The following is a 12,807-nucleotide window of genomic DNA, read 5'->3' as shown; positions in this document are numbered from 1 at the left end:
CATTGAACTGCATTGCCTGTTCCAATTTTACGAGCAGTGCATGGGGGCCGTGGGCCGTCAGAGCCTCAACAGGTATATCAGGGTGGCAATAGGGCAGCTGAGGTCATTGCTGCATTCAGCAGCCATGAGGTCAGGGAGTTCCCCTTCACAGCAAGACTAGTGCAGTGCGGCCAGAACATTTAGTGTGGAGGAGGGGGAGTTGAGGAGCAAGGGATCTGGGGGGGAGGGGGGGGGGGTTCAAGCCTCCATTGTGCCATCAAGCTCCTGGGGTGGGGGTCAATTGAGAAGGGGCTGTGAGGGGCATGGGGTGGGCAGTGTTGAGGAAGCAACTGGCAGAGTGACCCTTCAGAACAGCAGTGCCCAAGAGCCATGGGCATCATCCATTCAGAGAGGGGGGCCTCCAGCAAGGAGGAGAATCTGAGAGGGAGGGAGGTGTGAGCACATTGATTCGGTCAGCGAAAACCTCATGGCCATCTGCAGGCACAACCCTGGGGTGGGGAACCAGCAGAAGGCCACTTCAGTGACCTCTTTGCCCTCTCCCACTGGCAGGTCCACACTGCTGGCCGGATGTCTTCTGAGACTGCTGCACAGTTGGTCACAGGCTGCTGGGCAGGAGGTCTGAGGCAGCATTCTGGTGCTGGTGGCCCTTTAAAGATGGGACCAGCACATCCGACTGCATAAGCTGATGACGCAGCCACTGCCTCAGTCCCCACCTCTGGGGAGTGCTCGGCAACCCCACCTGCCAGCTGTTAATTGGCTGATCGGTGCGAGATTGCTCTGAGAACCATGATCGGAGTACCAGTGCCAGCGCCATCCACTTCCGCTGCCCCCTTCCCCTCCCCACTGGGCCAATTGACAATATAGCCAAGTTCCAGAGACAATTAGTTGTTGTCCTGGGTATATAAGATTTGAAGGATGTGGCGGGGATGCAAGTAAGATGACTGGTCTATGAACACATGTTGGATATAATGGTTCTTCCTTGATCCTAAAAATACCTCTGTTCTGAAATCCCTGTTTTCTAGTTTTTCAGTATTTTCATGCTATAAACTGTAATAAAACCTCTTCAGTCTGACTAAATCTTGCTAATGATAGGTTCAGACATGAGGATTTTCAGATGTGTTATCAAAGCAACTTTCTTATAAAAGCATAACCAAAACAAAATAAATTGCATTGCTCAGATAACGAGCACATATTCTGATATATTTGTATTGTAATTTAGCATTCATCAAACTTGACATTGAGATCTCAATTTAAACAACCTGAAAAGTCTGTCGTTCAAGCTAGTTTCTCAAATTTCTATCCTCTTCCCAATAATATGGCAGGCAGGCAGTTCAGTACAGAAAGCAGTAAAGACGTCCGTTAAGGATTAATAGCATCTCTCTTCGTAAGACTAATAGAAGTGCCCTTTCTCCAGTTTTCATCAATTCATATTGAACATATCATTCAAAGCTGCCAAGCATCCATTTCTTTATCAGACAGCCAGCTGAAGATCAGGGACTACTATGAGGCTCATTAATTCACTGCCAGAGACACCACTGAGAAAACACTTAACCTCATGAATCAGAATAGGAGCTTAATCTTGAGTATGTGTCCAGCAACAGATTGTGCTCATAGGAAAACAAAAATCTGAAGCGAAGCAAAACCTTTCAGGAAAGTCAATACTAATATATATATAAAACACAAGGGAAAGGGCAGGGGGTTCACCACACTTTTCATATCAGTGTTATAACACATAGGGGCACCACTTGGAAAAGAATAAATCGCTGCTAGGCTTAAGAGAAAATATTCAGACATGTCTACAGCTTCCTCTCGTTTTCTCCCCACAGCCAGATACTCACTATCCGCTGCTAGAGCTGCTCCAGACTTTGCCAAAGCAGGTGGCTGCTCGTTGCTAGGGTGCCCCAGTTACTGATGCTTTTGGCTCCCAACTAAAAGTTCATGCGTTTGACTCTCATTGCCTGTCACTCCAAACTATTTGTTGTGGTTGGGTGAGCTTTGTCAGTTCTTGATCAGGCTGCCAGATGGTGCCCTGTGTGAAAGTGAGGTGTTTTGTCTCTGGAGGGAGGTGGAGCTGACAGAAACCAGCTGAGTCTATCTGAGCTCTGACTTTTATGGGCCAATCATGGAGGGAATGTGCCTGAACTTTGCACCATTAAATAGAAATAGAAAGATGAGGTTATATTCTTTCAAAAAAAAATGATGGCAGTCAGATTCAAGTTTTGAGAGTTTAAAGTCTAAAATAAGTGCACAGGTTTGAAAAAAGTTTATCATCTCTTCACTGAATTAAGGACATGAGCATGTTGGATTGTCAATACATTACAGTCTTTGCATTTGGAAATTAATTAATGCTTCACAAGTGTAGGTAGGAAATAATTCCTTCATGCACCGGGTAATTATAATCAATATATTCAGCAAATGTCAGACCTCAATTGATGTCTGTAAGGGAAGTATGATTCTTCTTTGGGAATTTTAAACTCCAGAAAAGAGTGAAGTGCTTTTGGCAGGCATTGTTGTCATGCTGTGAATTTGTAGGTCAGAAATGTGCACAGTAATACAGAGCTGAAACCCTGTGCAGACTGGTAGAATCAAGAGGTAAGTATAACTTCAGCTCATGATGAAAAGCTGCCATCAAACACGAGAGAGAATTGATATTTTGCTTTGTTCCATGTACAGTGGTTTATTTGAATTTTGTAATGCATTTGCAAAGCATGGGGTCAAAAGTCAAGGGCCCCACCATTGCAGCTCTGCCATAATGCAAGATTGGCGGAAGGGCTTTAAATTAAACTGGGACCCTGGTAGGCCAGGTTCTGTCTTTCTCCTGCAGTTTTCACACAGGCCATGTTAGTGATAGAGTCTGCTCCCACTTAAGCATGGACATTGGCAAGGGGAACGATCATGACTTAAGATGGGGACTCCCAGGCTGAGCATTCCTAAATCTCCATCCTGGTTGGTTACACAGAGAGAAGGCAGGCAACCCAGCTTACTGATCGGAGCAAGTGGGACTTGACCTGGATCCCAGTAGATAACAAAGGAAGATGATGGCAACTGTTTGGAAATGTTTCAGGCGAAGCTCTAGCACCCTCCTCTAACCAGAGATGCATATTGCAGTGTGGCAGGCAGCCACCTAGTAGTGCCGATGACCGCTGCATTTATGTAAATGAGGTGACCACGCATGACCCTGTAAAATTTGTCAGGGTCAGCACCGGAGGCTGATCCCAGCATTTACACCAGAATGAAAAGTGCACAGGTTTTCGGGCCCCATAACTTAATTCAATCTTTTTAGAATATCATAAGAAAAAAAAAAATCAAGGTTAGTTGCTTTAAGGATCAAAACTAAAGAAATGTTAAAGGGGAAGAATGGTTTGAAGAATTCTTTATGTTCACACAACACCCCACTGTCCGTTTACTTCCTTTTCTAGAAGAGTTACATCCTGTAACTGTTATGGTTTTCTGACACATTAACACTTTTGCTGTCAGACCTTCATCATCACAATTTATTGATTTGCTGTTGATTTTACTTCGAGCCAATCAGAACTGAGATGTTAGAAAACATACAAAGGAAAGTAGCTAGAAAATCACCAAGGAGAAACTACTGTGGACGTAGGAAAATAAACACCCCTATGATCAGTCAGTAGAAGATACTAATCAAAGGAGAAGGAGGACCAAACAAATCATTCTATATTCATTCTGGAAACACTTTTTTTTCTCAGTCACTGAAATTTCTGTTAATAAAATAAAAATATCTAATTCAGAATAATACGATTAAGTTATCCATTCAACAGCAATTAGCATTTATAGAGTGCTATAGCATAGAAAAATGTTTCAGGGCACTTCACAAAAGCTTTTATGGTGAGATCTAAGTGAGGAGAGAAAGGCTTAAAAGTGAAGCTGGCTGAAGGCAGAGAGGAATTAAGGAGGACTTGAGGGAGTGGGAATAGAGATAACTTTGTAGTATTATGTTCCTCCTGATTGTCTGCTGCCAATAATAATCATGAAAAGCCTTCTTCTCCTTTACTTGGGTTCAAATTTTAGTTTAAATTCTTCTCCACTGAGAAAGAAGTGACCTCTTTCTGTGCCATGATTCTATGATTCTATGAACTCCTTTGAGGACTTTTTGTATAAAAACTTGGACATTGCATAAACAATGAACTTTTGAGCATTTTATATGAATTTTTTCTTTGTTTATGGAATTTTGTGTTTATTGAAGATTGTATAAGTAGACAATAGTGTGCTTAGTGCTTTAAGACAGGAACAGAAAGGTAGAAGCCAGTTGATTACGGGAAGATCAAAGAGGCTGCAGATTGTTTTACTCAGTCTCACTGGGAGTACATTTGACGGGGGATAAAATAGCTCAAATTAAAATTTTACCTGCGTTGTGGTACCTGCTCAAGAACCTTTTCATGGATGGAAGCTAACAGCCAGATGGATGCACAATATGTTCCAGGGTGCAATTTTCCAACCTGGGTTGAATTTTACTAGCCTTCTAGGGATGGGCTGGGAGGCAGTCGAGGGGGGTGGGGAGGTGGGTGGGGGGGCTAAAATGATGAGTGAAGGTAAGTGTGGAATGTCTGCTGCCTTCCTGACAATTAACAGCCACTGAAGTGCCTCTTTCCACTGCCACTGACATTTTACCAGCAGCTGGTGGACCCATTCCATGTGGAAATGCCTCCCAGTAAAATTTGGCGGCCTTCCTGTGGGTTGGGGTGGTTGGAGGGGGGGGTAACCTCCTGATCGGGCACTCTGTGGCTCATGGAGGGGCACCTCGGTGGCAAGAGCCACCCCCACGTAATCACCACCCCCTGCTCTCACCAAGCATCCTCCCAACCCTCACTGCGGCCTGCCTGATTGGAGGTCAGCGTCCACTTTTGACAGCTGCAGTCCCAGCAGTAGTCACCCCTCCCAGTGGTGCTCCTGAGTCTGAAGAACTGCCACCCCCCACCCCCCCAATTGGCCGACAGCTCTTGGAGGTAGCCTCACATCTTTTAAAGGGACAGGATCCTCGGTGCTAAACAGTTAATTGCCTGAGGGCCGAAAAATGCAGCCAGGTGCTCCCCAACCGCCTGGCTTTTGTCATCGGAACCCCTGGCATCGGAACCCCTGCCATGTCGACAAAATTCAGCCCCCTGTGTGTAGATAATACTCATTATGTAATATAAGAGCCTCCACAGTGTGCCTGATAGCTTCATTGTATTGGAGGAGTATTGTGCTTGCTGTTGCATTCAACTTTTCCAGCCAGGGCCAGTTACATGGCCAACTGTCTCTGGGGCAAGATCAGGGAGAAATTGAAGTATAGCTTAAAAGGCCAACTACGCTTGCCAACATCAACTGAGTGGCCAGAAGTGGCCAAGGACCTGTTTCCAGTGGCAGAAAGGTCGGTTACAACGGATACAGATTTAAGATAATTGGTAAAAGAGCCAGAGGCAAGACGACGAGATTTTTTTTTACACAGCGAGTTGTTATGATCTGGAATACACTATCAGAAAGGGTGATGGAAGCAAACTCAATAGTAACATTCAAAAGGGATTGCATAAATATTTAAAGGGAAGCATGTGCAGAGCTATGGAGAAAGGTCAGGGGTTAGGGATAATTAGATAGCTCTTTCAAAGAGTTGGCACATGCACAATGGGTCAAGTGGCCTCCTTCTGTGCTTTGTCATTCTAAGAATCTATGATTCTATGATTATCCTAATTGAAACCTACTCCTTGCATGATATGATCTCTGTCATAGCCAGGAACTGATCCAACGCTTTAAACAATTACATCAGGCCTGTAGGCACTGGCTCAGTTATCTCACGACATTGTAGCAGGAGTGGAGGCCTAATGTAACATCTCTCTGCTTTTTTCTTCTTTGCTGTGTCCAGGAGCCATGCATTCCCTAGGTGTGACAAAGAGAAAATCTGCAATCTTACAGAAAGGCAATAAATGTATGTACTCTGCAAGTAATTTTTGGAAAAAGACTGCAGTTACCACAAGTGTCCTCCAAGGATCTTTCAAAGTAAGTATTCAAAATAAGGGGCAAGTTGAAACTCTACCTTCAAAGGTATTATCTGCGTCCAGCCTTCCCTCAATGTCGATGACAATTTTATGTTACATGTTACAAATCCATAGGAATCAGCAAAACCACAGCTCTATAAATTCTACATTCACCTGCTGGCAAACTCCAGACTAACTATTTTGCAGACAAATAGGAAAAGAAACCTAAGTGAAAAAAATTCTCAAGAACAAAAAGCTTAAAAGACCATGAAAAATGTTGTGAACTGCCATCTTAGGGGAATCATTTCGGGTTAAAGAGTCATAATATCACAGCTTGACTTTGCACTTTAATTAGCATGAAATAATTGCTTGCACACTCCATTCCATATTGCAGAAAAAGAACAGCAAAATCAGGCTATTTATCATGATTATTAATAACTTGCTACTGCCCCATTTATCTAGTGTAAAAATTACAGAAAAAAGTGCTGAAGAAGTTAATTCATTTTTAAGTCTTTAGGAGCCATTTTGTTCTTTGCACTGTGTTACTGGATGACATGGTTGGCATTTTTCATTTCACTCCATCAAGAGGGCATGGAAGTCTTTTGTTGTGCACTTTCACCTCATCTTTCACTGCAGCTTTCATTGTGAAATTAAGTACGGAGACGCTGCATGTCATTAACATCGTGCTGCTACATTGAATTAAAATAAGCACTTGATCACAGTGCGAACTCATTATCACTTCTTCATAGAACAGGAACGATACACTGTTACCTTAAGTAGGTTGGGACTGGGTAGGACCCTGGTGCAAATCTTAAAGCTTATATATCAAAGGCCTAAACAGTTGAGGTGTCTGTGAAACAGAAGGTGGTTAGCTTCAGATTCAACAAACCATTATGCTTAACTGTACTTCCTTTGCAGCCCCAGAAACTTGATTTGTATCATAATCTGAGACATGAATGTAATTATAAAACACTGAATGGCTGTGTCTTATTCTCCCTTCCCCGATCCCACACACCGCATGTGTTGCTTTAGAAGTATCAGCACTCTCTCATCTGGCTAAATGAGTTTAGCCTGTGAGTAGCTGAGAGACCAAGACTGGAAAATGTTCAGATTTGATTCTCTATTTGGTTGATTCAACTACAGTGCTGCAATTGGCCTAATAAAACTGGATTAGGGAGAGGAAAAAATCATCTAGGCTTCCCATTTCTGATTGTTAACCTGTTACCTCTGTTGGACATTATCATGTGTGGATATTGAATGGAGACAAATTGGGCTCGGATGTGATAATAATCGAATTATTGTCACTGCCAAGACTAACTCACAGCCATTAAATCCAGAAGCAGGAAGGTAACCAACAATCATGGAAATATATCACAGAAAGACTTCAAGAGAGGAGAAGATAGAAGATCGAATAGAAAGAAATGGCAATATTAATACTAAAGCAAAATACTGCAAATGCTGGAAATCTGAAATAAAAACAGAATATGCTGGAAATACTCAGCAGTTAACATTTCAGGTCAACAACTTTTCATCTGAAATATTTTATCAGCAAAATTAATATCTAGTTTGAAACTCTAAAACTGTAAATTTTATAAAATGTTGGTGGGCACAACACCTTTAACTGAGAGGTAATTGAAAAGGAACCTTATGGAAGGATGTGAGATATTAAATTACATAGATAAGACTAAACTGGAGCACTAGTTCAAGCTATGGCAGGATATTAGAACAGGGATGCATATCTTCAAATTGGTGAAAGAGAAGCTGAGTGCAGATTGTCAACAAGCACTTCTTCAAGCAGAGAGATTGGCACTTGGAATAGAACATAGAAACATAGAAAATAGGAACAGGAGTAGGCCATTCAGCCCTTCGAGCCTGCTCCGCCGTTCATTATGATCATGGCTGATCATCCAAGTCAGTAACCTGTTCCCGCTTTCCCCCCATATCCTTTGATCCCTTTTGCCCCAAGAGCTATATCTAACTCCTTCTTGAAAACATACAATGTTTTGGCCTCAACTGCTTTCTGTGGTCGCGAATTCCACAGGCTCACTACTCTCTGGGTGAAGAAATTTCTCCTCATCTCAGTCCTGAAAGGTTTACCCCATATCCTTAGACTATGACCCCTGGTTCTGGACTCCCCCACCATTGGAAACATCCTTCCTGCATCTACCCTGTCAAGTCCTGTTAGAATTTTATAGGTTTCTATGAGATCCCCCTCACTCTTCTGAACTCCAGCGAATATAATCCTAACTGACTCAATCTCTCCTCATATGTCAGTCCTGCCATCCCAGGAATCAGTCTGGTAAACCTTTGCTGCACTCCCTCTATAGCAAGAACATCCTTCCTCAGGTAAGGAGACCAAAACTGCACACAATATTCCAGGTGTGGCCTCACCAAGGCCCTGTATAATTGCAGCAAGACATCCCTGCTCCTGTACTCGACTCCTCTCGCTATGAAGGCCAACATACCATTTGTCTTTTTTACCGCCCATTGCACCTGCATGCTTACCTTCAGCGACTGGTGTTCGAAAACACCCAGGTCTTGTTGCATATTCCCCTCTCTCAGTTTATAGCCGTTCACATAATAATCTGCCTTCCTGTTTTTGCTACCAAAGTGGATAACCTCACATGATCTTTGGCATAGAGTAAGGGAGGTTTGACACTCATTCAAGATACAAATTACAGAGAGAGAAGCAAGTTCTTCTAGATAAGTTAAGGTGTACTGAATGGTTTCCCTCAATTATACCTATATTGTTATCTTGTGTTAACAAGATTATCTTGTGCATTACAAAGTCCAAAGCTAGAGATTTAACTCTTTCATATTGCAAACTCATTTCTCATTGTGTATCAGCTAAGGCCGCCAAAACACTTTTTCAGATCAGTAACAGCCATCGTACACTTTAATCCCAGCTTCCTGACTGAATTACAATCATATTCCAGTGTGACACAGGAGATCAGCCATGATCGTATTGAATGGCAGAGCAGGTTTAAGGGGCGGTATGGTCTATCCCTGCTCCTATTTCTTATGTTCTTATGTTTTGCATATTCCGCTTCCCTGTATCATGGCAGAGTGAGAAGTGTTTTTTTTACTTTGTCGGCCACTGGGGTACCTGATGCCAGATGACAATTGATGTATTATGCATCCATTTTACCCAGCACATTTGCTTTCAGCTTTAGTGCGATATGCATAAATGTGCACCGATTTTCCTGAGTAGTGTGTGTGTCATTTCAAGAAGCATTATCTGAAGTGACTTTACGAAATGAAGGCAGAGCTGGATGTTATTATCTACCATACAGTCTGCCAACATGACTGATGAAAAACAATGCAACGTAAGGAATTAAATGTAGCAGAGATCAATGCATCTACCCATACTGTGACACACTGACTCTTAGGTTATACAGTATCACTGGTATTGTGCTGTGTCTGCATAATGTCTGCCATTCAATTCATTACTTTAAAAGAATGACCATAGCTTGGACATGACACTCAATTAATCACCTACTACTTTCTTCTTGTAGCTGGGCAAAAATGATAACATTTTTATTTTTAGCATTAGAAATATAGCTGGTCACCACAAGATTTTTCTCAGATGCAATGTACCACTTGATGGATTATTGTATTATTATATCATTATGGTGCTACTGTTTGTGATAAGCAGTGCTTTAGACATGAAAGAATATGAGATAGGAAAGCCACACACATCCCTTGACTTTCACTTCAGGCAGACTGATTTTAAAGCAACAGCTTGGGTTTATATAATGCTTTTAATGTAGAAAAACAGCTTAAGAAATTTTACAGAGAACTGTGAAAAATGGACATTGACCCCAAGAGAGAGAGCCATGTAGTATAAGGATGTAACAGGTTAATATTGAAGACAGTGAAAGTGACCCCTCCCACTGTAAGAGCGATGATGTAATAGTCACATGGTATTGGTTTTAAGGAGAAGAGTGTCATGCTAGGCCCTCACCTGCCAAGAATGAGGCACATTAATTTTGTCATGAACATTGATTTTAAACTGTTACTGGAGTGAAGAAAGGACTTGTTAAACAGATCAGCCGTGGCTGGAAAATACATTTGCATATTAACAGACGGTGATTGGAAGGACAAAGGACCATTCCTTGACACATTCAACCCACAATGGACCTTGATCACCAGGTATTGTGTGTAAGACGAGCATTCCAAAGACTGCTAAGGCAATACAATCCAAGTCATGGCAGACCCATTGGTCACATGACAGACCTGCTTGGCAACCTGGGGTTTTCTGAATTGTACAAACAGTTTGAACTGAGAGTGTCTGTTTGCTCCTGAGAAGATCTCTCCTGTCTGCTCCCATCTCTTTCTCACAAGCCGCTAAATCCACTGAAGACACATGAACCCCAAAGAGAGAAAAGTCTCCTACAGTGAACAAGGTTTAAGAAGAATACTGGGCCCCAATAAAAAGCAAGATCTACCTACAATCAAAGACTCTACAGTGAGCTTGACAAAAACTCTTCAGATATTGCCTCAAACTTTTCCACTTTATTTTTCTTCTGCTTTTTTCTGTCTCTATTTGCATGTGTGTATCACGTATATATGCTAGCGTGGGGCACATCGTGTATCCATAGGCGTTAACCGAATTAGAGTTTAAGTTTAAGTTTAATAAATTTCAACTTTTAGAACATAGAACATTACAGCGCAGTACAGGCCCTTCGGCCCTCGATGTTGCGCTGACCTGTGAAACCATCTGACCTACACTATTTCTTCTTTAAACCTAAGAAAGCCTTTTTGTGCTTTTTTTTTTGCCTTATAATTGGAAAGCAGTGAACAAGGATTCACCAAGGGGGAGCTAAAAACACAGTGTGTTTAAAAATTAAACCCTGTTTTGGAAAAACCAGGTGAAGGCTGAGAGGGACCCCTAGACACCTTTCTCACCTGGTCATAACAGAAATTTGGGTGCTAGCATCTGGAATTGACCCACAGACAAACAAGAGAAATTGGAACTGGGAAGCCAAATGGTTCCCAATCAATAAAAAAGAGCAAGATTTCTATACAGGTTTTCTTGTGGTCATGTGTACTTGAATGCTGACATGTCTGCAACTGAAGCTAGTAGCTTTCCAGCCAGGGTGAAGTAACTTGGGATAAGTTAAAAGCACTGTCTATGGAGGATTTGAGGAAAATGGCTGAGCAGTGTGGGATCACTGTACATGGCCAGGCAAGGAAGTCTAAACTCCTAAGGCGAGTGGCTAACATTTTTCCCTTGAATCTGAAGAAGCAGAAAAAGAGTTAGAAGTAGACCCCGACAGGGTATTGCTAGCAATGCTACAATTGGAACAGAGGAAACTTGAATTAGAGGAGAAAGAAAGAGAGAGAGAATAAAAAGAGAGAGCAAGGCAGGAGACAGAGAAAGAGAGAGCCTTCCAGAAGGAACGTAAAGAAAATGAAAGGCAGGAGAGGGAGAGAGAAAGAATATTTTGGAAGGAATGTGCAGAAAGAGAACTGAAGTGGCTTGCGTTAACCAGGGGGTGACAAAGTAATCCCAGTGAAAGCATGGCCAATATGGAGGAGCATAATTCAGGGCTGGGGACAGAATTGTTAAAACTAGCTCAACTAATTCCAAGATTCAATGAGGAGGATGTAGAAGTACTTTTTGTGTCCTTTGAGAAACTGGCAAGGCAGCTAAAATGGCCAGCTGAGACCTGGCCTCTTTTACTGCAAAGCAAGCTAACTGAAAAAGCCGTTGAGGTTTATTCCCTGTTGCCAGATGAGAGGTCATCAAATTAGGAACTGACAAAAAGTGCTATCCTCGGGGCATATGAATTAGTACCCGAAGCCTATCGCCAAAAGTTTAGAACCCTCAAGAAGAAAGCTAATCAAACTTATCCGGAGAATGAAAGATGTAAGCAGCTGGCTTTTGACCAGTGGCTGAGGGCTCTTAAAGTACAGCTCAGCTATGAGAATCTCAAAGAAGTAATTCTGTTACAGGAATTTAAACACTCTCTCCCACTCTCCATAAAGACCCATGCAGAGGAACAGTGGGTCCAGAGAGCCTGGCAAGTGGCCATTCTGGCTGATGAATTTGCTTTAATTTGTAAGTTAGTTTCACAGGGGAGAACCTATCCTAGTCACACCCACAAATCTGAAAGGGACAAAGGGTGGGAAGGTGATAGGAGCCCAAGCAGTCCTGGGAGAGAAAGGAAAGCGGTAGATGTAGGAGGCCCTCCTCCAGCCAAAAAGGAAGGTGCTGTGAGCAAGAATGAGACCTGGAAACCTGTGTGCTTCCATTGTAATAAAGCAGGGCATTTAAAAGCTGACTGCTGGAAACTAAAGGGAAAGCCTGTAGGGTTAATCAGGGCACATCCACTCAGTGAAGAAGAGACCCTGATGGAAAGTAGAGCAGAACAAGCTGTGGCTTTGACTGCAGTAAGAGTGCAACACAGGAAGCTTATGGCTGAAAGTGCAGGAAAAGTTAATAGGATTCTTGAAGGTTATCAGGATTTTGTGTTTGAAGGGAAAGTAATCCCATACCCCTCGAGTGGGGCAAGCAAGCCCCTAATAATTCTCAGGGACACAGCGGCCACGAGATCCATTTTACTGGGACAAGGCCTGACCTTTCCCCCAGAGAGGTTAGTGAACACCAGAATGGTGGTGAATGCTATTGGAGGATAGTGTATGCCTGCACCTGTACACGGACTGCACCTGGAGTGCGACCTAGTTTCGGGGCTGGTGACTGTAGGGATTGTCCCTAGTTTGCCTGTGGACGGGGTTGATCTGCTCCTAGGTAATGATCTGGCGGGGCCCCCCCACCCCAACACCAGTAGTGAAAGAAAGACTGCAGGAGGTCAGAGAGACAGGGCCGTGG

This window comes from Heterodontus francisci, chromosome 9 (genome assembly GCF_036365525.1).
Source record: "Heterodontus francisci isolate sHetFra1 chromosome 9, sHetFra1.hap1, whole genome shotgun sequence".
Classification (NCBI taxonomy): domain Eukaryota; kingdom Metazoa; phylum Chordata; class Chondrichthyes; order Heterodontiformes; family Heterodontidae; genus Heterodontus; species Heterodontus francisci.
Note: the sequence above shows the minus strand (reverse complement) of the source record.